This window comes from Corvus brachyrhynchos, unplaced genomic scaffold (genome assembly GCF_000691975.1).
Source record: "Corvus brachyrhynchos isolate BGI_N302 unplaced genomic scaffold, ASM69197v1 scaffold219, whole genome shotgun sequence".
NCBI classification, from domain to species: domain Eukaryota; kingdom Metazoa; phylum Chordata; class Aves; order Passeriformes; family Corvidae; genus Corvus; species Corvus brachyrhynchos.
In genome coordinates, this window is record NW_008240034.1 from 543,793 (window position 1) to 564,622 (window position 20,830).

At 45.9% G+C, this 20,830-nt stretch overlaps 1 protein-coding gene across 1 annotated transcript in view; it reads right to left on the bottom strand.

Annotated features, from left to right (window-relative positions):
• Positions 1–20,830, bottom strand: part of INSR (insulin receptor) — a 48,035-nt gene that overhangs the window by 25,308 nt on the left and 1,897 nt on the right. The gene's annotated exons all lie outside the window — the stretch shown is intronic.

Genomic DNA, 20,830 nt, shown 5'->3' on the forward strand with positions numbered 1-20,830 from the left:
CCCCGCCGACTTGCAGGCAGGGGTACAGACTGGCAAGGGAAAACACCAAAGGCAGGTGAGTGTCACAGGAGAGCCCGGCCGTGCGTGACCCTGAGAGCTTGTGACACCTGGTCCTGCTCGCCTTGGGAACTCCCTTTGCAAAGGGGCAACCATGGAGCGCAGGCATCTGCTTCATCTCCACTTGTCAGTGTGAATTCTGCCTCATCTCCACCTTTCAGTGTAAATTCCACATTTTAAGAACGTTTTTGAGGAGTGTTACCATTCACCCTCATAACTCATCAATGCCCATCTTCAAAAGAAGGAAACTGAGTTTTCCTGTTCCCTCGGTCTGGCACTAAGAGCCTTCAGGAGAGCCTTGGTGACTCCAATGTTATTTCTGAAGCTCAGGAGTGATGAGACTCCACAGCAAGAGCTTCCCAGCCTGGCACAGGCAGTTTCAGCCAGAAGATTCTTGCTTCTCAGTTTAAGAATCTGAAGTTTCCTACAGCAGAACTGCAACTAACACGTCCAACAGCACTTTTACACAACCCTTTGGCTCCATTAGGATTTGCTTCCCATCTGTCTATCACCCTGTCCCTGGCTTCCTGGAGGAAGCCCTGGCACCAACATGAGCTTCTCAGTGACTCTCCCAACACGTCCACAAAGAAGGGCACCCACAAGTGTTATTGCTTGAGGTTTTTATGGTTTTCTTTTTAATTACTCATTACCTAGCGCCCCACAACACCTTTAACGAGCGGTTTGGGCTTTGAACTGGAAACCAAGCGGGCACAGCTCGGAGCAAACACCGTGAGTAACTCGGGGAAGACTGGGAGGGCAGGATGAACAAACCCAGAGAAGTTCCAGGGGGAAGGTCAGTCCTGCCCCTCAGCACCTCCACACTCAGTCTGAGCTGTTCAAACGAGGCTGAACTGGTTAAATCCAACTCTGTAATCCAGAACACGCCACAGAACTTCCCATCAGGGAAGAGAACAGAGCTGAAATCAGCACTCCAAGAGTAAACACCCAATGCCAAGCAGGGCTTTAGAAGCAGGAGGAAGGGCTTTAGATGGGGGACAGGGACCTGGAGTTATCCTCACAGCCTTTGGGATCCAGCTGTGAATTGCCAAGAGGCAGATCAAGACATCCCCTTGTCCTCACCAAACCAGTGTTGTGTCTGAGGGAGCACCTGAGCAGCTCCTTGGAGAAGGGAGACAGCAATAAATCCTGAACTAACACCATCTGCCTCAAAATTTCCCCAGCTTTCTGTCCAATACTCAGTGTCAAGGCAGGAGGGGCTTTATTTGGGAGGTCCTGGACACAGCGATGTCCAGAGGTGAAATGTTGTCTTTAATTTCTGGTTAAGGCATTTGAGCAGCCCAGCAGTGGAACGTGGTCTGGTTTTATCCAGCTAAAGGAGCAGCATGTGGGATCCACAGCACAACATGTTTGGATGATCCAATCCCCAGCTGTGTTAGGAAGAAAATCCTCCTCCGCCCCATGTTAAGGGATTGCAGAATTAAGTGTGTTAAAGCTGTTAATGCCATTCTTGGAATAAGCAGCAGTAGATGAGGTAGTAAAGATGAGCAACCTCTGGTCTGCTCCAGCCTGATAAAATCCCTTGAAGAAATATGAAATGGATAACGTTGAAATTCTACCACAAGGACAATTTAATCTCCAATATCTTACTGCTTCCGTGTTAGCCCTTCACTGCAGGTGTTTTCTCTGTGCACCACTCATCCATTGCAAAAAAATCCATTCAAATTAATTTCCTTTCAGGCTGAGCAACTTTTTGTCCTTTTCTAGCAACAGGTCTTATTTTGTGAACCTGTCACAAATAGTACCTGATTGAAATTCAACAGCCAAACAGCAGCAGATAACACCTTGCATTAGACTAAATACAAAATAAGAAGCTTGTTTTAAAAGCCAGGTTATACATGGATGTTTTAAATGGTTATACATTCCTTACCAGGCCATAGATGAGCACAGTCTAGCAACAGGTGTCCTGGCTGCCGTTTATTAGAAATATTTACAACAGAAAATTCCAGAATTCAGTCCAAAACACTATCAAACTTACTAATTCCAGCCTGGAATATCAAGGTTTATGAGCAGGGGGAAAGCTTGGCTGCTTCTCCCACACCTCCCCTGACACAGAGATGTCCTGCAAGGAATCCTGCACTGCTTGGTTCCTCCCTGGAGCAGGGTCAGCTTCCAGCTGGGAAGCAAATGCTGAGGCAAATGCAGGAATGGTTTGTGGGAACTGGAGGGCGAGTGCTGCCAGCACAATTCCCAGTGTTCCTCACCAGCATTTCCTCCACAGGGGAGTTTTCCCGTGTCTCTTTCATGCTCAAGAACTACAAAGTTTCAAGTACCCAAAGGACAGCATTTGTTTTCCAAGGAGTCAGTGGAGCAGACAGGTAATTGGGAAAAGCCGGCCCTGATGCAAAGCACCCGGTGACACATGGCACCTACTTAACATTCTGTCACACAGTATTTTTATTTAATTTGTTATGGAAACTAATCTTCAAAGCCCTGTGCTTATTTACACATTTTGAACTCAGCTGCAAGTATTCACAGGGCAGACGCCGCCTAAAGTCTTCACTCTAAAGTTTTCAGAAGATACAATTAAACTATTTTTAAACCGTTCTTAACGTTTCTCTTTTTCCTGTTCCACGAGCTTTTGATGTCTCAAAGACAGCTCGAAGAAAGCAAGGCCCCAAGGCAACAGCTCTTTTTCCATTAAGCACTCAAGACCAGAAATTGTCAATCACCTTTTTATCCAAATCCTCATTACCCAAGACCCTGAACAGATGTCATGACATTATCGAAGTCTGCATTTTAGAGAGCATCTCAAGTTGTGTAAAACCTCTCCAGAGTATCTTCACGTCTTCCTACAACTGGTACTCCAGGTTATGTGATTCAGACGGGCCAGAAATACGGGTTTTGTTTGGGTTTTTCACTGCCACGCTGTGCTTTCACTGCAGGTCAACACTGCATAGCTTTGTGCACCTCATTACCCTTCTCCACCGAGGTCTGCAGACCCCAGTAATTGCCAGGGCCCAGAGATTTGCCTTTTTGCGTGAAAAGATTGTCTCCCCAGGGAATGGTCAGGGTCCCAAGGTTGCCAGAGCTCCAGGAGAGTTTGGACAAGGCTCTCAGGGGTGCACAGGGTGGGACTGTTGGGGTGTTTGTACTTGACGATTCTTGTGGGTTCCTCCCAACTCAGGGCGTTCTGTGACTCTCAGATGGCACTTTTGGGAGCTGTGGCACATTCTGCAACACATGGGGAGGAGGCTCAGGGAAGGTTCAGACATGACACCCGCACCCCCCAGCCTCTGTTAAGGCTGTGTGAGACTTTTGGACAATGCAGGGCCCTGCTCTCAGCACAGGGAAAAAAGTGACTCTCTCCATTCCTCACAGAAAGTCCAAAGGGAGCTCCACAAACCCAAGTGAGAGACAAAGGCAGAGCCATTCTGGGTAGGGGCAGAAGCCACCACACTGCACCACAAAAGCTGCTGCAGGGCCATGGCTTCAGCAGCAGCGCCAGGACAAAGCTGCCCAGCACAGCCACAACACCTCCTCAGCAGATCTGTAGGAGCTGGGTGTTTAAAATCCCTGTCCCAAAGCTGACAAAGAGCCCAACGTTAACGAACCCAGGGAGAAGCGCAGCGACACAAGAGGCTCAAACCTGTTGTTCCAGGGGCGAATAAATATTTAACTCGCTGCTAGCGTGGCTCCCAAGACTGAGGAAACAATGCCTTTTCCAAACCTTTCTGATTAGAGATTCAAAGGGACATTTCTTCGTGCTGCTGAGGCCCAGCTGGGGGGGACAGGCGGCCGCGGAGTCAGCGCAAAGGAATTCCTACCTCCGTGGATCGCTCCCGTGTTTCACCACTTCCCCATGCTCCAGGTGGAAACTAAACACACTGATACTGTAAACACATTCCCGAGCCAGCACAGGTAACCAGGAGATCCGTATTTAACAGGCAAGTCAATTAAGCATTAAGCTGTTAAAAACTTCGGGTTTAGGTCTTTTTTCTTGTTTACTGTTAATAAAACGGTGAATTGTCTGAGAAAGAAGGAGAAAAACACTGCTCAGGATTAAGTTTTGCTATTCCTTTGGGATTCTCTGCCACCGGGTGGGTTTAAATAGCAACATCCTGGGTGAGCTGAACTGGGTGCTCACACAGGTGGTGGTTTGGGTTGGGTAAGAGGAACATGGTTCATTAAGGACAAATTCTAAACCACACATACAAACATCAAAATGCTGCACATGTGCTGTCCAGGCACCACATGGGTTTGGGACTGATCTGTTGTGAATAAATCTGATCTTTTTACAGTGCAGTAACAAGGCCTGTGTGTGTGGACGGGGGTCAGTGGAGGCAGCCTGGGCCACCACGGGTGTCCAGTGTCCAACGGCCGAGCCGGTGACGAGCAGCAAGCTCCCCTCGCACCATCAGCTCCTCTCCCCTGGCTTACACAAACTCTATTTTGATTACAGACAAGGCAATTAGGAGGCTCCAGATCCAACGGAGTCCAGGACACAAAACAACTGCGGCAGGAGAACCGCCCTCAGCCTCAGCCAATGCATTTGCTGCCTGCGCAGGGGAGGCATCCAACCCAACCGCCCGCTATCTGCACAAGGCAAACAGCCTTAACCCTGCCAGCTCCCCAGCCAGCCCTGGCCTCCCACCACCACGCAGAAACCTCATCAGCCTAATGCAATTTAATGCAATTGAAGGGCTGCCATGGGTTTTTCAGCATTTGAGTCGCGCGGGGTGTTTATAAGCGGGAGGGGAAGGCAGGAGGGAGCCGGCACGAAGCCGGCGTTGCCACGGCTGAAAATGGCTTGTTTTGGCCGTGACACGGCTGCCCTGGTGCCAGGGCTGGGCTGGTGTCATGTTAGACGACGGGCACACGCACAGAACCCAAAGCCAGAGCCCCACAGAAACAGGATCGCAGCGCTCTGCACGTCCCCGTGGCTTTTTTCCCCCTCTTACTGTAAATGGCTGCGAGATGTGACATATAAATTTATCCACACACAGAGTCCTACTTGAGTTACAGCTGCAGAGGGAACTGTAATTTCATTTCCTAACAGTACAGTCACGGCAGTGACCTCCGCAGCAATGGGTTCTTGTGGTTCTAAACAAAAACAAAACCAACAAGGAAAGGGGAAAGAAAAAAAAAGGAAACCCAAGGACTAATCGCCCCCGGCAGTAACTCCTCAGTGTGTTGCAAGCATGTGATCTTAATTTAGTACTACAGAGCCTGGGCTTGTTTCCTGCTGCAAGTGCTGAGCAGCATTGCTGCTATGGAAATCCATATGGGTCTTACTCCCTATAAAATGATGTATGAAATCCTGTTGTACACAAACAGTATTTTTGACTTGATCGCTTTTGCTCTTTCAGTCATTCCCTTCTGGTCAAGAAGTACCCTGATTCAGTAAGTTGTTAAATGCCATTTGTCCTATAAATGTAATTTTTATCCCTAAACCTATTTTTAATTTTTTCACTCATGATCATCTATTTTCTTGTGAGCATTTATTTGATCTGAACACATCAAGACAACACCTAATCCCAGTGCATTAATGTATCATAAGGCTGAAAAGAGCTATTAAATTAAGCAAAACTGTGTCTGGTGAAGACTTAAGTAAAAAATAAATCTAAAACCCACAGCAGAGTATGTGGACAGAGGATTGCTGCAAAAAACCCAATGTGCTGCAAACCCCACTGCACTCTGGCTTATTCCTTCAGTTATTTCTTCATGTCACGGGAACCAGAGAGGCAGAAACCTAAACCCCAAACCCCACCAGCAGCAGACTTGGGCTGCACTGGACACACTGCTCCCAGGGCACCACAGAGGCAGAAACATGCCTGGGAAGGACAGAGTTGGAGAGGTCCAGTGGACTGTAAAAAGCACAAGGACTTTTGATCTCCTTGGTGACAAACAACAGCAGCTCCCCCAGCCCTTCCTGAATCTACAAAATAAATGGAGTAACTAGAAGAGAACAAAAAATAAGAAGTTAACACAGTGATACCAAAATCCTGCCAGCAACGTCTGGCATGGGCCGCAGTGGTCAAGCAAAATTCAGGAAATAATCACAAGATGCTCAAGCAAATTTGATGTCACTTATTCCCAGAGCTCAGCTGCTCTAACAACACTCATCCCTCACTTTTCCCCAAAGACAACCAAGGAACAACCCTTCCAGGAGGCATCGACTCAAGTGCTGTAACCCACAACAAAGGGCTGCAGTTCTCACCACCAGCTCGGGAAAGAGCAAGTGCCAAATAAATCCCAGATTTTACAACCAGCACTAAAATAAAGTGTTATTTATAAAATAAGATATTACAGTACATAATGCCATGACCCCTCTGAACTGCGAGCTGGGAACGTTAGGAGGTCTGTATTTACACAGGAACAGATAAAATTAACTGCAGGTGCCTCCCTTCCCATGGACAGTGACTTCCAAAAACAACACACTTACTACAACGTCAAGGAAACTCTTCCCATTGACATTTCTCAGGACAACATTACACCTCTTATCTCATCTATCAGTAAGGATAAGAAAAAAACCTGTTTCTCCTCCCAACCCTTCCACAAATTACGTGCTCAAGTGGAGCTACACGGAATGGCTCAGATATTCCAAACCGGAGCCGGGGTTCGGCCGCTTCCCGCCAGGAACAGCTGAAGCCCACGGCGATGCTGGACCTGGGAGGATCAGCAAATGTGAGTTTAGACAAGATAAAAGAGTTTGGAGTCGTGTGCCACCTTGTCCAGCTGTGATAGTGGAGGTCTGTGGAAGAAGTTGTTGAATGGAGATACGAGAAAGGTTGAGCTCAGTTGTTTACAGAGGAAAGGGGCAGATAACAGGAGATCTCTCCAGAAACAGCCTCCTCTGTGCCAACCTTCTGCTGTGTAAACTGAGGAGTAATTCATTATCTTCTGCACTACACCTGCTAGTGGGGCATTTCCCTGCAAATACATATTTACTCCTGGGTGAATTATGCCAAGGAATATGGGAAACATGCTAAGAGGAGCTCGCACATATGTATACACACACGTTTTACTTACGTAACATACAAAATATACGTAATTCATCTTAATGTGGTGAAGCCTGGAGGAGACATCAACCTCAACAGACCCACAATGCCTTTGGTCACTCGTTCTTTATCTTCTTAGGAAGTGACAACCTTTGCAAATGAGCTTCTCCAGCTCCACAGCGAGGCACAAGGCAGGGCCTGTGCCCAGGTGTACAAAGTCCTGTGTAAATTCAGATCCAATGGATGGAGTTCAACAGCCCAGTATCATCTCTTATTTTTGGGGACAGGACTTCTTGGGCTACAAACCTCAGTTACGAAAGGCCCTCATTTTTCTTCCACTGAACCCTCAGGACAAGCTCTCCTTTTCATGTATTTTTTAAACCTTTCTGTTGCTCTCCCTTGAAGGTTTTCACTCCTGCTCTCCTCCGTCGCCCCAACTATTTACACAGAGGACTGGATGTTTCCCACCCAAGTGTCCCTAATACTGCCCAGACACAACAAAGATCAAATAAACATTTTCCTTTTGTGTATTTTAAGCAGTGGTGTTCACACCAGGACTCCAAGCCCCTTGGGAACTGAACTTACAGAGCAAAGCACCTCACGCTGAAAAAAAAAAGAATTCATAAAGAAATTAAAACTCAAGACTAGGTCTGTTTTCATCCTCCTGGCACCTTCCAATTGAGCCGATTCCCCACACAGGTACAAACAACTTGCAGAAATCAAGCAAAGCTGCTGGCCATAGAGCTCAAACTACCAAAACACCGAGCTCGATCTGAAAACACAGCAGCAACTGTTAAAGGTGGGACAAGTGTCACAAAGTGCACACCAGGATAGCGACCAGAAGCTGTAAATACTTTACCCGGTGTCTACAACAGTGCTGTTGTGCCATTCTCTGGCAAGCAGGTCAAGCCTGCTCCTTGTACTTTGTGTTCAAAATTACACGGGAGCTTAGTGTCAGGGATCAGAAATAACCACCCACCTCTGCTTGGCGGCTGGGTTTTCTTAATATGCCAGCCCCAAAACTGACACCACATCTTCAGGCAAAAGATTGTATTTCATTCTGTACAGCAGAAGAGACAATTTGTAATTTAGACCAAGACCAGAATCTTTAACGTTAACTTGGGGCGCTTCCCTGTAAAGCTTTGATCATAATTTTACTCACAAAAATAAGGTTGTTTTCCTGTTGTTATGGTTTGTTAAATTTCAATCTTTATTACAACCCAAGGATTTGGTGTTATCATTCAACAGTTGATGCCACCTGGGAGCCTCATGAAAGCTTCATGTTAATATTTAACTATTTATTACTCTCCAACGTACAGCATCTTGTAAACATCCCTGTTCCCTTTAACCTCCTCCTGCCAAACCTGCTCGCTCACTGCAACCCCAGAATACCCAAATCACAGGAAAGTGGTCCAGGCATGTCCTAAAAATAAGTGATGGTCCTTGTGGGTCCCTTCCAGCTCAGGATATTCCATGATTCTATGATTCTAGGAGCTGGTATGTAAGAAACAGAGACAAGTGGAGATACACACAAGGACTTGGTGATGGTTTAAAACCAAAGTCCATCTGATTTTTCCAAACACAAGTTATTTTACCTACAAAGCCCGTCCTGTAAATGAGGAGCGATGATACAATCAAGGCACGAGGCAAAACGTCCAAGCTCTGCTTTCTGCAGAGATAAGGGAGGGACAAGATTCCTTTCCTCAAGGCCACGGGGAAGGATGTTGTAGTAAACAAGGCATGAAAGAACGAAAGCTATGCTGACACGTGGGGATGAGGAAAGATGGAATTTTAGATACGTTACATAAATGTAATCCGGACACAGAAAACAACAACTACACCAAAACAGAGGCACGGTTTACAGCAAAAATGGAGCTCTCCATAACTCAGACAGGCAATGGAATGGGCGGAAGTATAAGATTAACCACAAGGAGATTATGCTGATAACTAATGATCTACACAGAAATGTCAGGCAGAGGTTAAGATTTTAATCTGGGCAGATTTCACGGCACAGTCATGAATTGTAAACATCGATACTGAAACCGACTTTGTGTTTGTGGGTGACGAGACTGAAAACAAACAGAGAGAAAAAAGGAACAGGGCTCACTCCAGATCCCCCTTTCTTACTCCAGATCCCCCTTCCTGCCTCGCCTCCCAGAGAGGATGAGGAGAGAGAGCAAGGCAAAGCATCACCTTTGCCAGTCGTGCAAAGAAAGGCGGATTTTCCCAGGAAGCAGAGCTAACTGGCTCTACCAACCAGATTTATTTATTTTCCTGAAATTACCAAGGTGCACAAACTGCTCAGTGCACAGTCACTTAACAAGCTGCCCAAATCCAGGCTCACCAGGAGCACTGACCCATCCATCCTCCATTTATTTCCCACATGGATACACCCCGAGCTCCACACTGTACTGTGCCTTCCTTCACTTAACAGGTGTCACTTCAGTTTTCCCTGAACATACAGTAATTTTTCCCAAAGCAATATCTGAACTGTGAAAAGGAGAAATGGATGCAGTATCTCGTTACCAGTATCAAACCCATCAATTCTGTGCACCCACATAAAATTCTCTCAACCCCTCAAGCCATTGTGGCCTCCTCAGCTCCTGCCCATTCCTTTGCACACCCTCCCCAGTTTGCCCAAAGCTCTACACACGCTCGCCACGGTTTATTTCGAGGCAGAAGAATTTCCTTAGCAGGACTGAAATAGATACTGTTTGCCTGCAGAGCCAAGCAATGTGCAATGTATTTTTATTTACTACTCGCCCTCGTCATCCTTGGCATACCAGCAATGCCCATTTTCAAGTAATTCACTGTATATGAATATGTGGCACTGCACAAATTATCCAGCTTGGCTCTTCCCAGTTATCCAGATATCCACTGGCTTAACAGCTTCTCCTTACAAACACACTGATCCCTGGAGTTTTTTGTGACTGTGCCACATCCCTCTGCTGCTCTAACCCAGATGCCAAATGAGAAATGATAAAAATGACCAAAAGTCACACAAACACAACCCTGAGGAAAACCAAACGGCTGGAGACGAGTACAAAAACCATTAACTACATTGCACAAACCACCCTTGGAGGCCGTTAATTTATTTCTCCTTGTAAATTGTGCAAGAGAAAGTTGTAATCTGAAGGTATTTAATGCCAAATTAGTTGTGCCATCTCAACAAGGCCAGAGACAGGGGAACTGAATCATTCAAAGTTACACTGAACTCAGGGGAGATCTTGGATTCTTAATCCTTCTTCCACAATACTTGATGGCTCCAACTGTCAATGGTCAGAATTGTGAAAATTCTGCTTTATTTCATACCATGGTAAGCTCTTAAAACAAAACTGACTGTCACTGAGGTCACAGGGAAGTGCAGGAATAGCTGAAGTCCCATTATCCATCGGTGAAGCTGTGCTGGGCCAGGCAGGAACAGGATCTGCTGACATCCCCCACCCCTGCAGGCGTGTGCCACAGTGCTAAAAACCTTCACTTTATCAGCACGGGACTCAGATAGGGTCTAATCACCAGCTGCCATCAGCATTGTCCACTGCAGAGCAATTAGGACTATTCAGAGCTCTCTAACTGATGCCACAGCCACGGATCCCCTCACGGGGCAGTTACTGGGGAAACCAGTGTGGAAATCGCCTTACAACAGAGAGAGCCCTCTGGGGAAAAAAATGACACAAACCAGCATTATCTAGCAAGAAAAAGAGATGGGATTCTCCTCTAAAAGTAACCCGAAGCCGTATCAGTTTCTCCAGGGACAAAGAGTCTTTTTCTTCATCAAACTCTGGAGGTTTCAGGTCTCAGCTCAGAGCTGCCAGCACTGGAATCAATCTGCCAATGGAAGGGAGCCCAGGGAGCTTTGGAGATGCCACCCAGTCCATCCACCTGTCTGAGGCCACCTCGAATACTCTACCTATGACATTTCTGATGGCTGTCTGTCTAAACCCACCCATAAGTTAAATTCTGCCTCGAGGCACTTCCTTCACTGGCCAGCCGAAGTTGATGGAAGTCACAAAGAGGGGCCTAACCCCTGGCAGCGCCAGGAAGAGACTGACGATACCCCAGTCCACATCCAGCACTCAGCCCTCTGCAGAACACCCAGAGCAAAGCAGAACACTTGGTTTCAGCTGATTGCTGAGACCTGCTCAGCCTCCTCCAGCACCAAAACAAGGCGCGGATTTGAACCCGAGCCACTTCAAATCAGGCTCTGGGTGGACGGACGTGTTCCCACAGCAGAGAGAGTCACTGGCAAATCTGAGCACCAAGAGACCCACAGCGTGTTTGAAAAACACAATCTGAAGTTCTTTTTGTTATCACAGATTAGAGCATGTGGAAAAACAACAGGCTCTTCCCTGCTGCTGATGAGCAAGAAGCGTCACGCGGCTGCTCCTCCTTTTGCCGCCGGAGCCATGCAAAACACGGGGACGTTTTTCTTATCACACCCACCAAATTCACACACTGTACAGGCTCAAAGGAGAACATTTCATATTTCCCAGAACAAAAACTGACGCTCGATGCAGATACCCAGTTCGAATGGACTGGTTTTGTGGACTAGAAACTCGATATCCAAGCACTGAGAGAGCAGCCAAACACTACACAAATTATTTAAGCAGCTCTGGAGATAAGGTTAGTGGAGTGTGGAAGAGAAGCTTAAGGAAAATCTACACATGGCATTTCTTTAGCCTATTTAATAATTGTGGAGACGCTGATGAGGTAAGAAGTTGTTTCAGACAAAGCACCAGTTTCTACATAAATTGCTTTTTCCTTAAGTCTCCAGGTAAGACTGTCCCATGTGCGATGCTCCCCTCTGCCAGAAACAGAGCACGCAGATTCCCACAGCCTAAAATCCACAGAATTGAATGAACAGAGAAATAGTTTGTTGAGCTTTAAAGGCTTCACTTCAAGTACTGTTTTAAAACAAAAGCCTTATTCCTTTAAGCCCTGTTAAGGCTCCACTGGGCGAGACTTTCAGACAGTCAGACATCACACTGAGGAGCTCCATTTCCTCTCTGGCTTTTGGGAGCTTTTGAGGGGTACTTAGAGGGAGCTCTTGGACTCCTCCATCCCGAACTGAAGCTGTGTAAACACATCAGTGCAATCAGCCTGACTTCAGAAAGATGACATTCAGAAAAGACCAAAGACCAGAAAACAACAACCCTGTTTCATTTCATTAAATCACTGCTCTATGTTTGCACTAACCAGAGAATATAATTGGATTGTCTTCTCAGAAAAGACAAGAAGAACATTTGTCTGATACTCAAATTTTAATGAATCTTTTCATTGCTCATGAAGTATTAAAATCCTTGCAGTGCCGTAACGCAACACGGATGCGCTTAATGAAGTTGAAAATGGAAACAGAAAAATGCTTTGTTATCCTGTGATGTCTGTGGAATTGCACATGCCTTACTCCTGGGAAACCAACACACAGGGCTAAGGCTTCCTGCAAAATTCCTGAGATTTTCTAATCAAGCCCACCTTCAAGTGCAAACATTCTTTATGTACTTTATCAATCATAAAACGCTGCTGATACAACAGAGTTTGTCTGGAGCCTCTGTGTGAGGGATTTCCCGGTGCCCAGGTCAGTGCAATAGCTGGAACTTGACTTTTTTGTTGCAGGTTGCTGAGTGAACTCCCAGTTCCTGCAGATATTTCAGAGCAAACAACTCAGAAGCTGACAGCGTCTCACTCATGTTATCGGAAGTGACACTGCCAAGTTCAGCAGCTCTGCCACAGACACCAAATAATCCATCCCTGGAACACCCAGTGTCAGGCTTGGGCTCTTCACATCAATGGGGGAAAATCAGCCAGCAAACAGACAGCCCCATTTTGTGTCATCAAAGTGCCACATGAGAACGTCACATCCCAGCACCCAACTCCTTCCTCTTGGCAGGGAAGGAGGGTCTGCTCCTGCACCTCTGGAACGCTGTGGAGAGCCCAAGCTCCTGCCCTGGGACCCCTGCCCAAGGTTAGAGCCTTGCACTGCAATAATGCTGTGTGCTCTCAGCATAATTAAAACTCCCACAGCTACAAAACCAGAGAAAAACATCCAAAATTGGTCTGGAAATTATGGCTTCACAGATCCAAACCCTGCCTGCTCCCTTGCCCCATGAACCTTCCCTTCCTCACACCCTACAGTCCAGCACGCTTTGTTTTGATGAACACACTGGGACCAGCCTCCTCCCTCCCTGCCCCAGACAATCCACATTTTAAAAACCACTAAATGAGGAATTGTGCCCAGGCATCAGACCAAAGTGAGCCGAGAGGAGCACGAGGGAGCAGAAAGGCAGAACTGCAGATGTTGCTGCTCAGCTTGCAGGTGTTTTCTCTGATCTCTGACAAACCTGCTCCCTAAGTTGCCTCAACTCTGACTTAAAAACCATCAGTCTTGTGCTGTGAGACGAGCTCAGGCTCAGCTCATCACATCAGGGCCCTGAAATTCCACTGTGGCCACACACCAGCACGGATCCTGGGGAGTCCCAAGTGACCAGAGTCCGACGTGTGCAACTCCAGAAGCCTCCAGATGTCTGAAAACAGACTAAAAAGGCCTTGCAAGTTATACACTCTTCATCAGATCAATCTTGCTAAATACCTGGCAGCCTCTTTATGCCTATGAACAAGGCATAATTCCTGAGAAGGGTCACAGTTCCTGACAGTTCACCTGTCCAGCAGCTGCCAGTGCTTCAGTGGCTGCTGCGTGGGAGCTGAGCTCTGCAAAAGCTGAAACTGCCCAAGTTATAATTCCAATGGAGCAGCAGCTCTTGGCATCCTTGGAAAAGGGCACCTCTGACTTGATACACAAGATTAAGGCCGCATTTCTTTTTCCTGGAGTGCACCAAAACCACACACACCCTGAGTTCTTTAGAAACATGCTGAAGAGAATTAATCCCAACATTCTGCTGAATGCTATTCTAACTGGACTTTCTTTCCAACCCTTTGCTGGCATTTCCTTCAAAACATCTTCTTCCTCAGAGCCTTCATCTCTCAGGGTGCCCAGAAGGCAGGGAAATAAACACAATCTCAAATTAAGGAATTCCTATTGAGGGTACAGAAGCTCCTTTTTAGTACAGAGCATCCAACTCCAGTTATAAAACTTTCTGGACACGAGCAGGTTCTGAGTGTCCTGCCTGGGTCAGTTTAAACCCAGATTCACAAGGAATCCAGACTCTTCACATGAAACCATTAAAGTACTCAGCCAGCATTTAAGCACTGCACGGAGCCAAAATTAATTCTCTGTTTGTTTTATGTGTCACAAGCCAAAAGAAAAGCCAGGCCGACAACGCTCCAGCAACGTCAGCCCGGTGCCCCTCAGTACCCTCACCTACAAAACTGAGATAAAGATGAAGGCAATGGCTGTGATCCAGTATCTCCCTGCACACTTATGCAATGCCAGACAAAAGCTTGGGATCAAAGCAGGAACTGCAGTAACTACAGGCTCGTCCCAAGCAGGCAATCCCAGCCAGGACCCCCACAACTTCCCCTGACCCAACTTTTTTCTTTCATTTTTTTTCTGAACATTTTTTCTTTCCCACCTAACCAACAGCCTTAATTAAGCAGCATAAACATCCCAGCAAGTTCATTCACATCCCTCAGTGGGAATTTGCAGACAATTATAGGATATAATTGGGAAGCCTAATCATTGAACTTGTACCCAGCTATTGTTACAAGCTGAGAGGAGGGTGAGTGTTGCTTCCTCCAGGACACGGCTGGTTATTCCCCAGCTCTGTAATTAATCAAAAGGTCCTGAAATCCTCAACCTTTCAGTTAGAAACAATCTTTGTGCTGGTCACACCTGGGGGGTTTTGACCTTTTTATGTGTTTTATTTTGGGGTTTTTGTGTTTTGTTGGGATTTTTTTAAGCACAGCAATTATTTACAGAGGCAATCCCTGTCAAATCCAATTCCTGATAGGGAGAGATGTTTCAGAGAGCTTTGCCAAGTGACATATTTCAGTTGGTCTGCTCACACACTCTGAATGCACTTCTTTGTACAGACCCAACAGTTCACAATCCCTTCACAGCCTTGAATAACAAAGATTTCCAGTTCCTCCCCTGTAAAATCAAAGCCTGTTGTCCCATCACATAGCTTACATTCATTCTGCTCATTTTGCCTAAATCCGGGAAGGGGCATCGGAATTGCACTCGATTTAGGATACTTTTACAATTAATTAAAAGATTTAAAAGGCAGAATTTCATTGTCCTGCCTTCATGAAGGAGGTGTAAAGGGAGGAAAACATACAGAATATACAAGCTGGCTAACTCCTCGTCCTTGCTTACAGCACCCAAGCACCCTGAACATCCAGCAGGATTTGCTCTGAATGAAACACATCTCCTCCTCCTTGAACAAACACATCACACCAGGTGAACCATTTCCTGCTCTCTCATTCATACATTACCACCACATGTTAACTCTGTCACTCATTATTTGTTTGTTAGTTTGTTTGTTTTCTTACACTCTCAGACTTCCCCGTTGCACACCCAGACAGCAGCATTTTCCGAAGAATGTGTCTGCCAAGTCTCCTGGTTTTTAACTAACAAGGGGTAGTGCAGGCTCCCTTGGTCAAGCAAAAAAAGGTAACTTGGAACTGTTCTTGAAGAGGGAAGAGTTCTACCTGAAGCACCCTTGGAACTCCCAAGGAGCTGACGTCAGTGCTGAGGATCAAACCGAGGTTTAAGAACACCTTGAGTATCTTCAGTGCTGGACCACGGCACGGGAGGCACTGCACTCCTCTCACCTCCTCCAGGGCCCAGACACCAACTCAAGTAACAAGTGTTTTGGGGAAAGGCTAAGGGTGAAAGAATTAAAACAGCAGCTTGAACCAAACAAGGTGAAAACTTTTTCAGTTTTCACTGTATCAGCAGCAAAATACCTCACTGTCCTTTTTAACTCGTCAAAAACCTTTGCCTTGAAAATTCTCTGAATTTACTGTGTATTTACATTTCTAAAGATGACATGGGTCAGACAGCTGCTTCTGAAGTGCTGCTTGGGATCTGGGGCAGGGGCAACAAATCTTCACTTTCCAATCCCGAATTTAATTAAAGGTGCAGCAGTGAAGAACCTGAGGAAACATCAGCTCAGCTGCACATGTGGGAATTTCTGAGCAAGTTGAGACCCTTTGTATTGAAATCCTACAGCCTTGCATCACCCCACCTCAGTGGAGAAAAGCCACTCCAGATGCTTCTTCTCCAGTTTTGTTTGGTGTTTCCAAAGGAGCATACTCTTAAACAGTCATTTGTACAGAGGGATTGTTTCCACCCCTTCTCCCCCAATTCTGGGCTGTATTGCAACCCCAAGCAGCATAAATCTCTTAACTACTCTTCATAAGCTCAAGTGAATTAGTTTAGGATGTCTCAGTGCTGGCAAAGTGTCACCACTGCCCCAGCTACAGGCCCTCAATAAAGCTGTAGCTTGGCAGGGTCAGCACAGACACCCCAGTGAGATTATCCGGTGTCAGCTTCCATCTGGCATTTGTCAGAGCAAGGGAAAAGAAAAAAAGCCACCCCTTATCAGATCTCCAAATAAAAGGAGCACTTCCACTTCATGTAGTAGCAACTGGAAGAATTTCCTTTGTGTTTGAAGCTTTAAAAATATCTTGCCCTTGAGGCTGGCTGAGTCTGCTCAGCACTTCGAGACCCCTTTCCCATACAAAGGTAATAAAACCAAGCTCATGGTTACAGAAATTCCCAGCACATAAAAATTACAGGAAGCTGTTGCTAAGTAATATTTCTACCTAAGTAAACATCACAAAGCGTTTCCCACACACACCTCTGAACTTTGTTATTCAAACCTGCCTTGAAGATGTTCAGAGTTGCAGAATTTCTGCTGGCACTGGTCTCTCTGAGAGCGCTCGGTGCTGTTTCACAGCAGTTGAAAGACATTTCAGGCTGAGCAATGTTTTTCTCAGGGCTTTGTTGTGCTGCTTGTACTCGGGAACAAAGCAACTCCTCAGTTCCTTACCTGTCCCTTATCTGTCCCAGAATTATCCCCAGATAAATCACAGGGAAATTAAAGAGAGATCCTGTTGTATCCCTTTGTCTCCAGACCTGCTTCCCAACATGACAGGGGGAAAAAAAATAAATCACAGAATGTCCTGATTTGGAAGGGACTCACACGGATCATCGAGTCCAGCTCCTGGCTCTGCACAGGACAACCCCAAAAATCACACCCAAAACAGTGGAAATTTATTATTTCCACACAGAACCTTTCTTTAGCAACTCTTTGCACGTCATTTATTCCAGACTGTCATCCTTTCCATCTGCTGCTTTATGTCCTCTTCAGTGGACCCAAATTGTTTCATATACTTTCCACAAAGTCGGTATTTTGCCACAAATTCTAAACTGCACTAGTTGAGAAGCAACTTTTGTTTTTATCACAGAAAATAAGATAATAGATGGAAAAAAGGAGCCTGCTGACAGACCTGAAACAGCCCACACTCTTAATAACTCAAATTTCCTGGTAGCAAGAAGCCCCAAGATCAAGTAGATAATAGATTCCTACAAAGGTTTCATTCAGGATGAACAAGGGAACCTGAATTATATCTTATCTTCTAAGTAATGAAGTCTATAGTTCATGGAATTATAGAATTAATCCCAGAATGGTGTGGGTTGGAAGGGACCTTGAAGCCCATCCAGTGTCCCCTGCCATGGGCAGGGACCCCTTCCACTGTCCCAGGCTGCTCCAAGCCCCGGCCAACCTGGCCTTGGACACTGCCAGGGATCCAGGGGCAGCCCCAGCTGCTCTGTCCCAGGGCCTGCCCACCCTCTGAGTAGAGAATTTCTCCCTAACATCTGGCCTAAATATTTCCTCTTTTAGTTTAAAACCGTTCCCCCTTTTCCTATCACTATTTGGCCCCGTCAAAACTATTTCAGATATCCATCCTTATATTCCAGGAATGTGGCTCTTCAGTGTTCACCAAGGCACTGTCTGATATTGCAGATAATTCTGCTGGTAACTTTTATTTGGCCATTCCACTTTTCCTTCCTATTGCCTTACTCCACTTCCACATGACCCGACGTGCAATAAAAGGCTCAACCCGCCTTTGTAATTAGACTGTCAAACCCATCAGACTGCTCCAAGTTCTGTATGGACAGAGCAGCCTGACTGCAGGGAGAATTGGCAGGAAATCCTATTTCAGAGGGAATTGTTCCTTCTGCAAGAGGAGTGACAGACATATAGAAAAAAAAAAAAGATGTGGAAAAAATGCGAAATATGAAAATCATGTTTGGCAGATCCAGACCGAGGTCTAGGACGTGGCATTTCCAGCATTTTTGTTGTCTGCATTCTTCAGCAAAGACGCTCTCTGCAGTGCAGGACCAAGAAGTACGTTTTGATGGCAATAAAATAACTGTGTATGTGAAAAGAAAACCCTGTTAAAAATGTCACTGCAGAGATACAAAACCCCCAGAACAAGAACAGCACTTGGCTGCCATAAACAGCATCAGGCTAGACCCAAATTCCAAACAGACTACACATTTCCCTCCCTGCCTACCCAAAATATAACATGAGTTGGCCTTAACTGAACTGACTTGGTTTTCACACCAACATGAGGGATTTAGGGAAAAAAAAAAAAGAGAACTCTGAGGAAGCACATCCCGACAGATCTCAATCCATGGTGCATCCACCTACACATCCCTACACTCAGACACAGAGTCCTCAATACTGCAACTGGTTTTTCCAAGGGTGCAGCAGCCCACAAATGACTGCAGTTCCTCCCCACTGGTTTCATCCCCAACCTTTGCTCCAACGTCTGTAAGAAGATCCTTTACTTTGTTGACCTGAACACGTTATCACCAACTGAAAAAAAAAAAATAAATTCTGGGCTGGAATTGTAGCTCCAGGGATGATTCAGAGGCTTGGATGTGTGCCTTGGAGATAATTCCATGCTATAACTGAAAAGTTAGTTTTGGAATCAACTGGGATATTTGCGCTGATTAAATAAAGGAATAATTAAATAAAACAGGGATAATGTGAAGCAACCACAGAGAGCTGGCAGGGGAAGGGCAGGGAATGGTGTGAAAGAGATGGGGGACACCAGGACTCCACTCCAGCCCCAACTTTGCCACTTCCCACACAAGACCTTTCAGAAAATCACAGAATCCTTAAGGCTGGAAAAGACCTTTAAGATCAAGTCCAACCATCAGCACCACTGTGTTCATCCCTAACCCCTGTCCCCAAGTGCCACAGCCTCACTGCTTTTGAGGGATGGTGACTCCAATGCTTCCAACACTTTACAACCTTTTCTATAAAGAAATTTTCCCCAGTTTCCCATCTAAACCTCCCCTGGGGCAACTTGAGGTTATTTCCTCTCATCCTGTCCCTTTTTCCCTGGGAGAAGAAGCCAATCTCCACCTGGCTGCACCCTCCTGTCAGGGAGTTCATTTTCTGTGGTGTCTTCCATCCTTCCCACATGTGCTCTCCCAAATTTCTTGCCCATCTCCTAATATTTTCCAGCAAGACTCCAAGCTTAGCAGGCTGGAAAAGCCGGTCAGCTTGGGACTTGTCTCTGTCAATTGACGCCCACTCTAAAAAATCAAAACAATCAATATTTACATATCCTTTAAGGGTTTTTCCCAGTCCCAGGGCAGCAGTTTAGACAGCAACAACTTCCCATCCAGAGATGCAAAAAATAAAATAAAAAAAAAAAAGAAAAAGGAACCAGAAGATTCTACACCGAGTTTCACGAAACAAACCAGGGGTACAAATAACCAGGGTTAAAAACTCCACAAAAACCCAAACTTCCCCGTGAAAATGATACCGAAATTGCTACATTTCATTCTGGTTAGAAGATAAAGAGAAAAAAATAGAAGAGAAAACACTTAAAACCAGAGAGCCAGGAGACTTCAACACTGCATTAGCTGCTGAAGATTCCCAGATAAGCTGCAGAAACGCAGAGGGAAAGATTTCATGACATTAATACCCCGGGTACTGGGAGCTGTTGAGAGGCTCTTCAGGCTAAGGAAAGCCAAAATACAATTCACACAAGCTTTTAATAATCTTGACAAAACAATTACACATGCTAAGGATACATTAGGGCTGGCACGAGAACAGAGGACGCAGCGATTGCACCGGCAGGTTCGCTAAATAAATGCCACTTAATCTCCACCATCGGCGTGTGCTCGGAGTCTAAAGGCTACTCACAAACAGACAGAAAGGTCTAAAAGACCTCTCAGGCTGTCAAAACAACTGCAGAAGCACAGGGGCAGGTGTCACAAGGCACGGGATCACACAGATCCCAGCTTGTGCAAATCAGTGGCTACCAAAAAATTAAAGTCCAAATCCGAACGTTCAAAACAAAGATAAGCTCGGCTTGTTAAGTGGTTTGGGAAGTGCATTCCAGTCACTGCCCAAATATGCAGGAGCACTGCTTCCCTACTGTTCCTTCTGCAAGGGACACGGAAAACCAGATGGGAGCATGTGTGTATGGTAACTTTTGAAACCATTTTCTGATTAAAATATCAATTTCTGGGTCAAACAGGTGTGGTGACTGAGCTGAGGCAGGTACTGGACAGGTGTCCTCCAACAAACTCCTGCACCAGAGGCTCAGGAGCTGAGATTTCTGTCCCAATGGTAAAATATTATCATTAAAATATTACATTTCTCCAGGTTTCATGGAAACAGGCAGTTGTTTAAAGGAGAGAAACCATCCATTCCAGTCTGCTGCAGCACAGCCCCAGAAAATTCACAGGAATGAGGGGCATTATGGTCTAGGCACTAAAAAAGTACCAAGCAGAGCTTTAACCTCATGAAATAGCAGAAAACACAGCACGTGAAATACATGAGAAACCAGGTTTCAGAGCTGACGTAACTGCATACCTGAAAGTT